Below are 9,403 nucleotides of genomic sequence, written 5' to 3'. Positions count from 1 at the left end.
ATATATACCCATTTTCAACAAGAGTTCTCAAAGAGATTTACATAACACAAGATGTTCTCCAAAAGGACTCACAATCTTTAAAAAAGGATTATTAAAGGATGAGATTGCAAATAAACTGGATGAGTTCTTTGCATCTGTCTTCACAGCAGAGGATAGTGGCCATATACCCACTAGGAACTGAGCATCTCAGGCTTGGAGGCTGAAGAACTGGGCCAACTTGAGGTGACCAGAGAATGTTCTAATTAATCTGTCTTGACAAACTAAAAATTAACAACTCACCAGGGCCAGAAGGTATCAATCCACCTAATAATTCTGAAGGAACTCAAATTGCTGATCTTCTAGCAAAAATATGTAACTTGTCCCTGCAGTCAGGCTGTATACCAGAGGACTGGAAAGCAGCTAACCTAACCCTGATTTTCAAAAAGAGATCCAGGGGGGATCTGGGAAACTACAAGTCAATTAGCTTAACTCCTGTGCCCAGTAAATGGATGGAAAGCATACTTAAAGACAAAATTCTTAAACATATCGAAGAACAGACCTTGCTAGAGGAGAACCAGCATGGCTTCTGCAAGGGTGAGTCTTGCCTCACTAACCTTTTGGAGTTCTTTGAGAGTATTAACAGGCATGTGGATAATGGTGATCCGGGCAGGGCTGCAGTTGCTCTCTGTCACTGCTAAATAGAAGAGAGTCACCACTTTAAAAGAGGTACATCTCACCCTGTTAGCAAAGAAGCACCTTTTAAAATGGGTGACTGTCATATAATAAGGGCAGGCGGAGGTGGGGGAAAGCTGTCTAGTTCCGCACAACTCAGCTGTCTCCTCAGTGGCTGTTCTTGCTGATGTCTAATTGCAGGGCTACAGTGCTCTGCCATTGTAGGGTCCTTATAATGTTTTATATCTGAACTTTTAATATACCTGTGACTTCATTTTGTTTAATTTGTTTTGTTCCTTGGTATTTTCTGAAAAATAAAAATAAAAAGCAGCACCCGGATTAAGGTAGCTATGACTAAAGTCTCAGTAGCTGATATTCAGACTAAGTTACTCAGTATTACTACTCCAGAAGCGATTCTAAGGACACCTTATTTTCAGTAGGGCTACTTAAGAGTAATTTAGTCTGGATGTCAGCCATTGAAATTAATGGGACTAAAGTTACAACTAACTTGTCCTTGATTTCAGTGGTGCTTAGTCATAACTAAGCACCACATAACTAAGTCTGGGTATTGTCCAAAGAGTAAACCCAAAAACAAAATCCAGCACAACCTTAGGCATGTTTACCCCACAGTTAATGTCATTGGGTTCAGTGGAACTTACTCCCTAGTAACTGTGTTTAGAGGTTGTGACCTACATTTATCTGTCTTTCAAGTGCCACAAAACTCTGATTTTGCAGCAACAAACATTCTGTAGCTACCTACCCCTCAGAAATGTGTCTGTGTAAAATGTGGATATGCAAATACCTCTAAGGAAGTTAAAATGTAAGCGATGCATGCAGTATGCTCTATTAATCTTGTAACTTATTAAAAGCACAAGTAAAGTACATCAGGGAACAGTACTGTAACATACTTCCTCTGGATGGAGTTTATAGCTAAAGCATCTTCAGGCAGAGCAATACCCAGAGGGACGACTCACTGCAAAACTGGAACATGTTTAAACTAGTATAAACGGAAACTGAATTTGGTTTATTTATTGGGGAGAGGATAAATTCAGCAACGTTTAAATCAGGGGTTCTCGGACTTGAGTCTCCTGATGTTATTGGCCTACAATTGCTATCATCTCCAGCCACAACGGCCTTTTGATGGGAGTTGTACTCCAAACAACTTCTAGGAACCCAAGTTTGAAAACCCCTGGTTGAATAAATCCCAGGTTATAATATATAATACGGCTGTTATCACTAGCAGCCCAACCCAAGCTAGAGTTTTCCCCTCTCAACCCTACCAGAGTGTTCTTCACACAGCAGGCTTTATTGCGAATTTGCTACAAGGCTTTACTGTGAGTTCGAAGTTGCCCAAAAAACCGAACACAAAGAGTGGTTTTTTAAAAATCCTGCACATAAATCAGGCCACAACACGCAATGAAAAACCTGAATCGTGTGTGAGGTGCTCGCCTATAGCTCGAAGGGACTTCAGGAAAAATCTGGTCAATATGTTAACGCACATCCTCCATACTTGAGGAGATATGAGCTAAAAGCCCTGTGTGAAAAACACCCTGGAGATACTGAGGATTGACCCTGGGGCCTTCTGCATGCAAAGCATGTGCTCTATCACTGAACTGCAGTTCCTGCTCTATAGCACAAGCTCTGCAGCTTATGCTTTGCCACCAAGAACTACCAGGCTTAGGTGACTGTTCTTCTCAAGATGTCTATTTCCACCCTTTGGGAGCTGGATTTGCAGTTGTGTCTTTCAGTGCCTCTCCCATACAGGGTTCTTCAGAATTCTCTGCCGACTGAACTGTTTCACTGAAGGGTCTCCCCCTCCCTGTCACACAAACAGAAACCTTCTCCCTCAAGGCCCTATTGACAGTCATAGCTTCAAACTGATTGTTTTGCAAGGGGTGGAGGGTGTGATATAAATCTAGAAGGGAGTGAATGGCAGCCTACTTCGGAATGATCAGCACACAGTAAGAAACCAGTGTTAATGAATATGTTGAGAAGTTGCTAAGCGTTAAAAAGGAAACAAACATCTATGCAATCTGACTGATTTTAAGATTACCAGTTTTCTCCTCCTCCACCACCACCACCACCCCAGATTTTCCATCCACCTTGTACCTTGCACCAGTGGTGCATGACGAATACATCAAGTTCTCCTCCCCCCCCCATGCAGAAACAGAAGTATGTCTGCTGAATTTCCATTTGTCACAAAGCTTCTAAAGTTATTGAGGCTTTTAATGAGAGTATTTCCAGAAAGAAGAAAGTGATGCTGCTACAGGAACCAAGCGGTGGGGTGGGGTGGGGTGGGGTGGGAGGCAGAGTCATGAAAAGCTCAGGAACAACTGAGCACACAGATTATCTGGGCACACAGATAAGAGACAAATTCGGCTAGTGCTTGGACACACCATACAATGACAGTGTGGAGTTGTTTGTTGTTGTTTGCCTGCCAACAGGGAAAATAAGCCAACGCCCCAAAATTGCTCATTATATGTCTGGCTCTGGTCCACATTTTCATACCATGGGAAAAACAAGCATCTGTGGATGGAAATTAATAAATTTAAGCCAGGGGTTCTCAAACTTGAGTCCTCCAATGTTGTTAGGATACAACTCCTATCATCCCCAAACACTGCCTTAATCTTCTGCTTTATAACTTAAAGATTTTATAGTTATAATCTTAGAATGTATAGGTATAGCCTTATAACCTTATAAGTATAACCTTAATTTTACCTCCCCCCCCCCACCAACCTTTAATCTGTACAAGCAGGACAGTAACCCTGCTATCTCAAAACCATTTAAAGAAATTGTAGCCATTAATCCCCACTGAGTGAGACAGATTTATTTAGTTCTTTTAATCCTGCAGTGTAACCATCTTTCCATTCTTGGAAGGAAGTGGGGGAGAGAGCACCTAAGTGCATGCTGGGGTTTAGCTCAATCTAATAATAACAGCAACAACAGTGTAAAACAACACTTTGCTCTCCTTTCCCTGGCTACACTCTTGACATAAACTGCTAGAGATTAGCATCCTGCTCCCTCTAGAGGAATTATGAGATATTAAAATGCTGCTGGCTCATAACAGGATAGTATTTTTAAAATGTATGATTGGGGGAAATGGAAAGGCAGAGCACTGAGAGGCATCACCTACAGCATGGAGCTTTTCTACAAAAGCTCTTTGAATGGTGTTTGAAACATGCACGCACAGTGCCCTCTTTCCTTTTTCTTCTCAAGGCCACCAAAAGCTTAATGAACCTTAGTGCAAAATCTTGTAATCCGGAGCTAATTTAATACAATGAAGACCTCTGTTGCAAGGGTGGGGGAAGGAGAAACTGTGATCATTATCACCCACTTAAATGGTATAATATGTTCAAAGAGAGGAAAGAAGTTTAAACAGGCAGTATGGGTTATTTTCCAGTCATAAAAACTCAGCCATTTATCATTATGCATTCCTTGCTCTCCCAAGTTATTTGTAATATTTACCTACTGCCCTTCAAAAAATAAATGAGGATTGTTAAGAGTAGATATTCCATTAACTCCCGGTAGCTGGTTCGAATGTCCGCTGGTATGTTTCCCAGTCTATGGGAAACACTTATATCGGGCAGCAGCAATATAGGAAGATGCTGAAAGGCATCATATCATACTGCGCAGGAGGAGGCAATGGTGTAAACCCTTCTTGTATTCTACCAGAGTAAACTACAGGGCTCTGTGGGCACCAGGAGTCGAAATCACGATGGCTTCCAGTCCAGCGTTACCCAAAATCCCCTTTTCGAGAAGGGACACATTTTTCATGCAATGGGGGAATCAAGTAAGAGAGGATGTATCCGATTGCACACTGTAATCACTGCATGATAGCATCATCAGACACCGTGTATGAAAGTACTGAGACGCAGATAACAAAATCAACTTGCTATTCTGCTTCTGGAGAAGGAGGGAAGCACACACAATATTAACATTAGCCTGGAAAAGTGCATCTAAATTCATACTTTAAACAATGTAGCCTAGATTAACACTACTATCCGAATGCAGCAACGTGTTAAGATGCATGTTTCAGCTGTCAGTTTTCCACAGGCTCCATTGCACAACATGCACGGGACTTGAACGAGGCATTTCCCACACACCTTTCTCTGCCAGGGACAGGCCTCTTGTGCCACATCGCTCCTGTATTCTGTTTTTGCTTTCTGCTGAAGTGAGAATTGCCGGAGAATTATATTGAGAATTATACATGGTCAAAAGCAGGGCTGCAGAACTTGGGCCCTCCTGGAGGATTTACACACATGGCTTTTATTTTGAATCTCCTCCAGAATGGAGTGGGCCAGTCCACATATTAGCTGCATTTACCCTGAAGGCCCTGCTGGCTATCAGGAACCAGTACACAGATGACTCTGCCCCCCCCCCCCCACAAGGCTGTGCATTCTGGCTTAGCCCAAAGTCTGTTCAGCTTTTTAAAAAATCCTCTAGTTCCAGCAGCTTTTGAAAAAACCCTGGGGCTTCTGTTATGCCCCACTGCTTTTCCCTTCATGTGTGGCGTGGCCATAGTGTTTTTCAAAACTCAATGAAGGGGAGTTTGACAGCTGTGTCAGTATGGTCTGCTCGAGTATTTGCAACTGCAAGTTCTTTGTGCAGGGGGAGAGTTTTAGCAGATTGGTGAAATTCTGTGGAGGGAGTCCAGAAGGGGAGGGGGAGGGGGAGGAGAAATTATTGAGCACAAACTGCAAAATGTGTGTCTTAACATAGGCTTTAGATATGCAGAATGGAGGCTACAGCTTGATGTAACCTGAGACCTTTTTATCTGAGCTGATTTGCATGAAACTTCCCTGCCTCTTAGATGGGGTGTGTGTGTGTTGGGGGGAAAACATGAGGTGACAAAGGCAGGTTCATTATAAGAACCAGCAAAGATTTGGGTCAGATTTGGCAGGCTTGGGTTAAGCGTTCTGCTGTTTTATCTGCCTGCTTGGCAACTCATCATGCCCTTCTTAGCTGTCAAACTAACAACAACAAAGCTCTCTCACTCTCCTCCTCTCTGATGTGATTTGTGATTGGTTAGAGGAAAAATCCAGAGTAAGCCAGTGGGAACGCACAGGAAAAAGATCTGCCAGGGATTGTGGAGAAGAGCCGACCCTATGTGAACTGTCCATTTAATCCCCCAAATTAAACATCTTGCGAATCTGCTGCGAAGCAGATTTGCTCTTCAGATACTCCACGGCATGAAGGCATGTGTGAATAACTCTCAGCTGTTCTTGGACCAACTCCCATCATCCCAAACCACAGTAGCCAATAGTGAGATATGATGGGTATTGTAGCCCAACATCTGCAGGAGGGCCGAAGTTGTGCAGCCCTGGTCAAGAACAATGTTCTATTCTAACCTGTTACAGAATGTTTCACTGCCCATTTGGGCTCACCACATATTTAGATCTAGGTAGGAAAGGGTCAATGTGAACACTTGGTAGCTTGGAACTGGCCTTCCAGTCTTACTAGGGTTGCCAACATTCCATTGCCTGAATATGGGACATGAGTCGGATGTACAAAAGGCTTTACCTGGTTCTGCACCTACAGGTTTGTTTGACCCAGTTATGTTTTTGTTCCCAGGCCGCCTCCATCTGCCCAGGGTGAGCTTTAACTGGGCAGACCATGCCCCCCACTCCCACGCGGGCCATAACAGTTGCAAGTACAGAAGAACTAACCATTCTCAGAGGGCACACACTCCTTCTAATTACACCAGTTCAGTGTCATGTGAACCCAGACATGTTGGGTGGAGGATGTCGGGTATCCACCTCTGCCTGACATGCTGCCATGAACCATGCAACCATTTTCAACACTCCCCCAAAGTGCAAATTTTGTTAGAACACTTATACTGTGCATCAAAAGGTCAATCATCAGGAGGAAAACTCAGTAATGCTGCTGGCTGTATGAGCAGAATTGGTACTGAAGTTGCTGTAAATAGCCTCCTTGACTGAACTCCCCCAACCCTAATGGTAGTGGAGGAGGAGTAAATTAACTGCCATTTGGAAAACCTCAAGGCAAACCTAAATCCTCAAGCAAAGGAAAAGGAAAAACACAATAAAACAAAAAATCAGGGATCTATCTCTCTCTCTCTCACACACACACCCCATGCTAATTAAGATGCTGTTCTTCTGTCTTAAAAACAACAAAGACTCTGGTAGTACTTTGAAGACCACACACCATTCTTAGGTAAAGCTTAAATGTAAGCAATAAGTACCCTACAGTGACTATTCACAACAGCTGTATTTGGTGTTTGTGTTACTGCAGGCAGACCTTGCTGTCTCAGAGCAAAGTGAACCTTCCAGTATTGCCACATAAGCACACTGGATTCCAGAAAGGTGACATTGACATTGCTGTTTTTAGCAAACATTCTCCTTTTATACAAGATATTTTATAATCAAGGTGAGCCTTGCGGTTCGAAAACAAACCAAGCCATGTATTAGTTGTATTTTCAAAAGGTTCAGGTCTGAGTTTTGAATGGAAGATAAGGGGCAGGGTCCAGTTTCCATTAGAACATGTCTGCAAGGGATGTTTGGCTTACAAAAGAATATAACAGACATAGAACAGAACCTATACAAACACATCTGATTAAAAAGCAAGCTTGCCCATATACTGAAGCTAGCTTTTGACTTGAGCAGGTAAGATGGAAATACACAGCCAGATAGAGACAATTTAGCTAATGCAGAACAAACCAAGCACTTTTCTCATTGTTCAGCATATTTCTTATATTTTCATCACAGACACTCATTATAAACTCCATCAAACCTGCTGGAATGGCAAATTGTGAGAAATGAAGGCCTATGTGAACACTGGGGGATAATTATTCAGCACAATGCAATCTTTTTTTTTAAAAACCCAACAACCCACAACAGTACAGTTTGAATAAGCAACAGCAGACGGGTTCATTGTTTCTCCAAGAGTTGCCAAGGGTGCTTTCTCTCATTAGGGAGCTTAGATCTTTATTTGGAGAAAATAATTAGAGAAACAGCAGATAAATTGGCAGGGATCAGAATGTAAAAACCATAACATCAACACTGACACACACCAGTCAATATGGTCATGACTGTGTTTTATAGCTGCTTCTCCCTGCCACACTCAAGGAAATCTTGTGTAGTTTATTCAGCAACAACTCAATTTTCTCCTTCTCCTTTCCCTCCCTTTTCCTTTCCGACTCCTCCCCCACACTCTCTACAGGATCCCCCCTGGGACAAATGTCCAAACAAACTGCAAAATATTACTGGATAGAATACCACAGACTGCTTTCTCCTCTCCCTAAGGACCTCCAAACCTTATTGAAATACTGCAGTCAGATATTCCAATATATTTCACGCTAAGGGCTGCTCCATATATTACAATTTAATAGAAAAATAACCTATTAATGCTCATCTTACATGCAGAGATTATTGCATGCAATAATACATATGCAGGAGCCCTATTAGCGCATTATGTTTAGAGCTTGTACAATCTGTATAGTGATCTGTGCACTTCATGCACAGATCAATACAGTGTGCAATGTACATGTACAGTGATTCACATATTATAGTCAACAAATGTACAGTGGTACACTTCCTAACTGAACCCTGTATTTCAGGGGCCTGTACCCCACTTAATGAATGCATGTAGTCATTTGCACAAAATCATCTACATGTGTAGACACCTATCTGCACATACAACATGATTTCGGAATAGGTCCAGACTTTCCATTTAATGTATATATACTGGAACGCCATCACCGGCCCAGCATGTCTGCACCAAGTACCCACGGTGAAAACATGATATGCGCACTTGTCACAGATAATGATATATTATTATTAAGAATAGTGTACCATTTTCAGCATAAAAGGTCTCAAAATCCTTTACATAGCAAAAGGAAAGAGAAAGTCTTGTTTTTTGAAAACCAGTGCTTTCCATGGAGGAAGTTTGTGAAGGGTCCCTAAAATTGTTTGGAAAGTTTCAACTGGATGCCATACAATGTCCAAGTTATGGGGGAAAGGAAGGCCCTAATGAAATCCACAAACCCAGCCCCACTCCATAAACACACCCATTTTAGCCAAACGCTTTCACTTTCTAAAATGGTAGCTAATGGGACTAGCACAAAAAGCCCCCCTCCCCCCCTCTAATGATGCCCATAACCACTGGCACCTCACTGTAGCCCATAGGAGTGAGCCCTAATACTGATGAAGAAGAACATGATAGGTATTGGTATTCAACACATCAAAGGCCTCCATCCTTTCTTGCTGCTCTTATGCCTGGGAACCACCTATACCATATCACTTCTCCGGTTTCCTTAAAATCCCTCCTCAAAATCCACCTTTTCCATGAAACCTTTGGCCCAGCTCCCTAACCCCCTTACTCTGTTGCACCTAAGAAAGTGTAAATGAAAACATTGCAGAGTCTCTGTCAATTTATCCCTGCTGCTGCTGCCACCACCTCCTGCCCATTCCTTTGTTATTTCCTTTGTGACAGTTTTAGATTGTGAGCCCCTTTCGGAGGGACATGTCTTTCTCATTCTGTGTAAAGTGTCATGCTCATAGATGGTGCTTAATTATTTAATCAATCAACTAGCCTTACCACTGGTATTCCCAGCCTTTGCACAGTAAAATTCTGCCATCTTAGGGGCTTGCACTGGTCTGTTCCACTTGACCAGCTCTGGCTGTAGTGGTTCAAACAGCTGGTTTGGCTGCACTGGGTCAAACACTGATGCAGCTAAAGCAGCCCCATGGAATCTGGCCACCTTAACTTGAAGACAGAGTCCAGACACTGGGAG

This window comes from Hemicordylus capensis, chromosome 5 (genome assembly GCF_027244095.1).
Source record: "Hemicordylus capensis ecotype Gifberg chromosome 5, rHemCap1.1.pri, whole genome shotgun sequence".
Lineage (NCBI taxonomy): Eukaryota > Metazoa > Chordata > Lepidosauria > Squamata > Cordylidae > Hemicordylus > Hemicordylus capensis.
The sequence above is the reverse complement of the archived record's forward strand: the minus strand, read 5'-3'. Positions refer to the sequence as shown.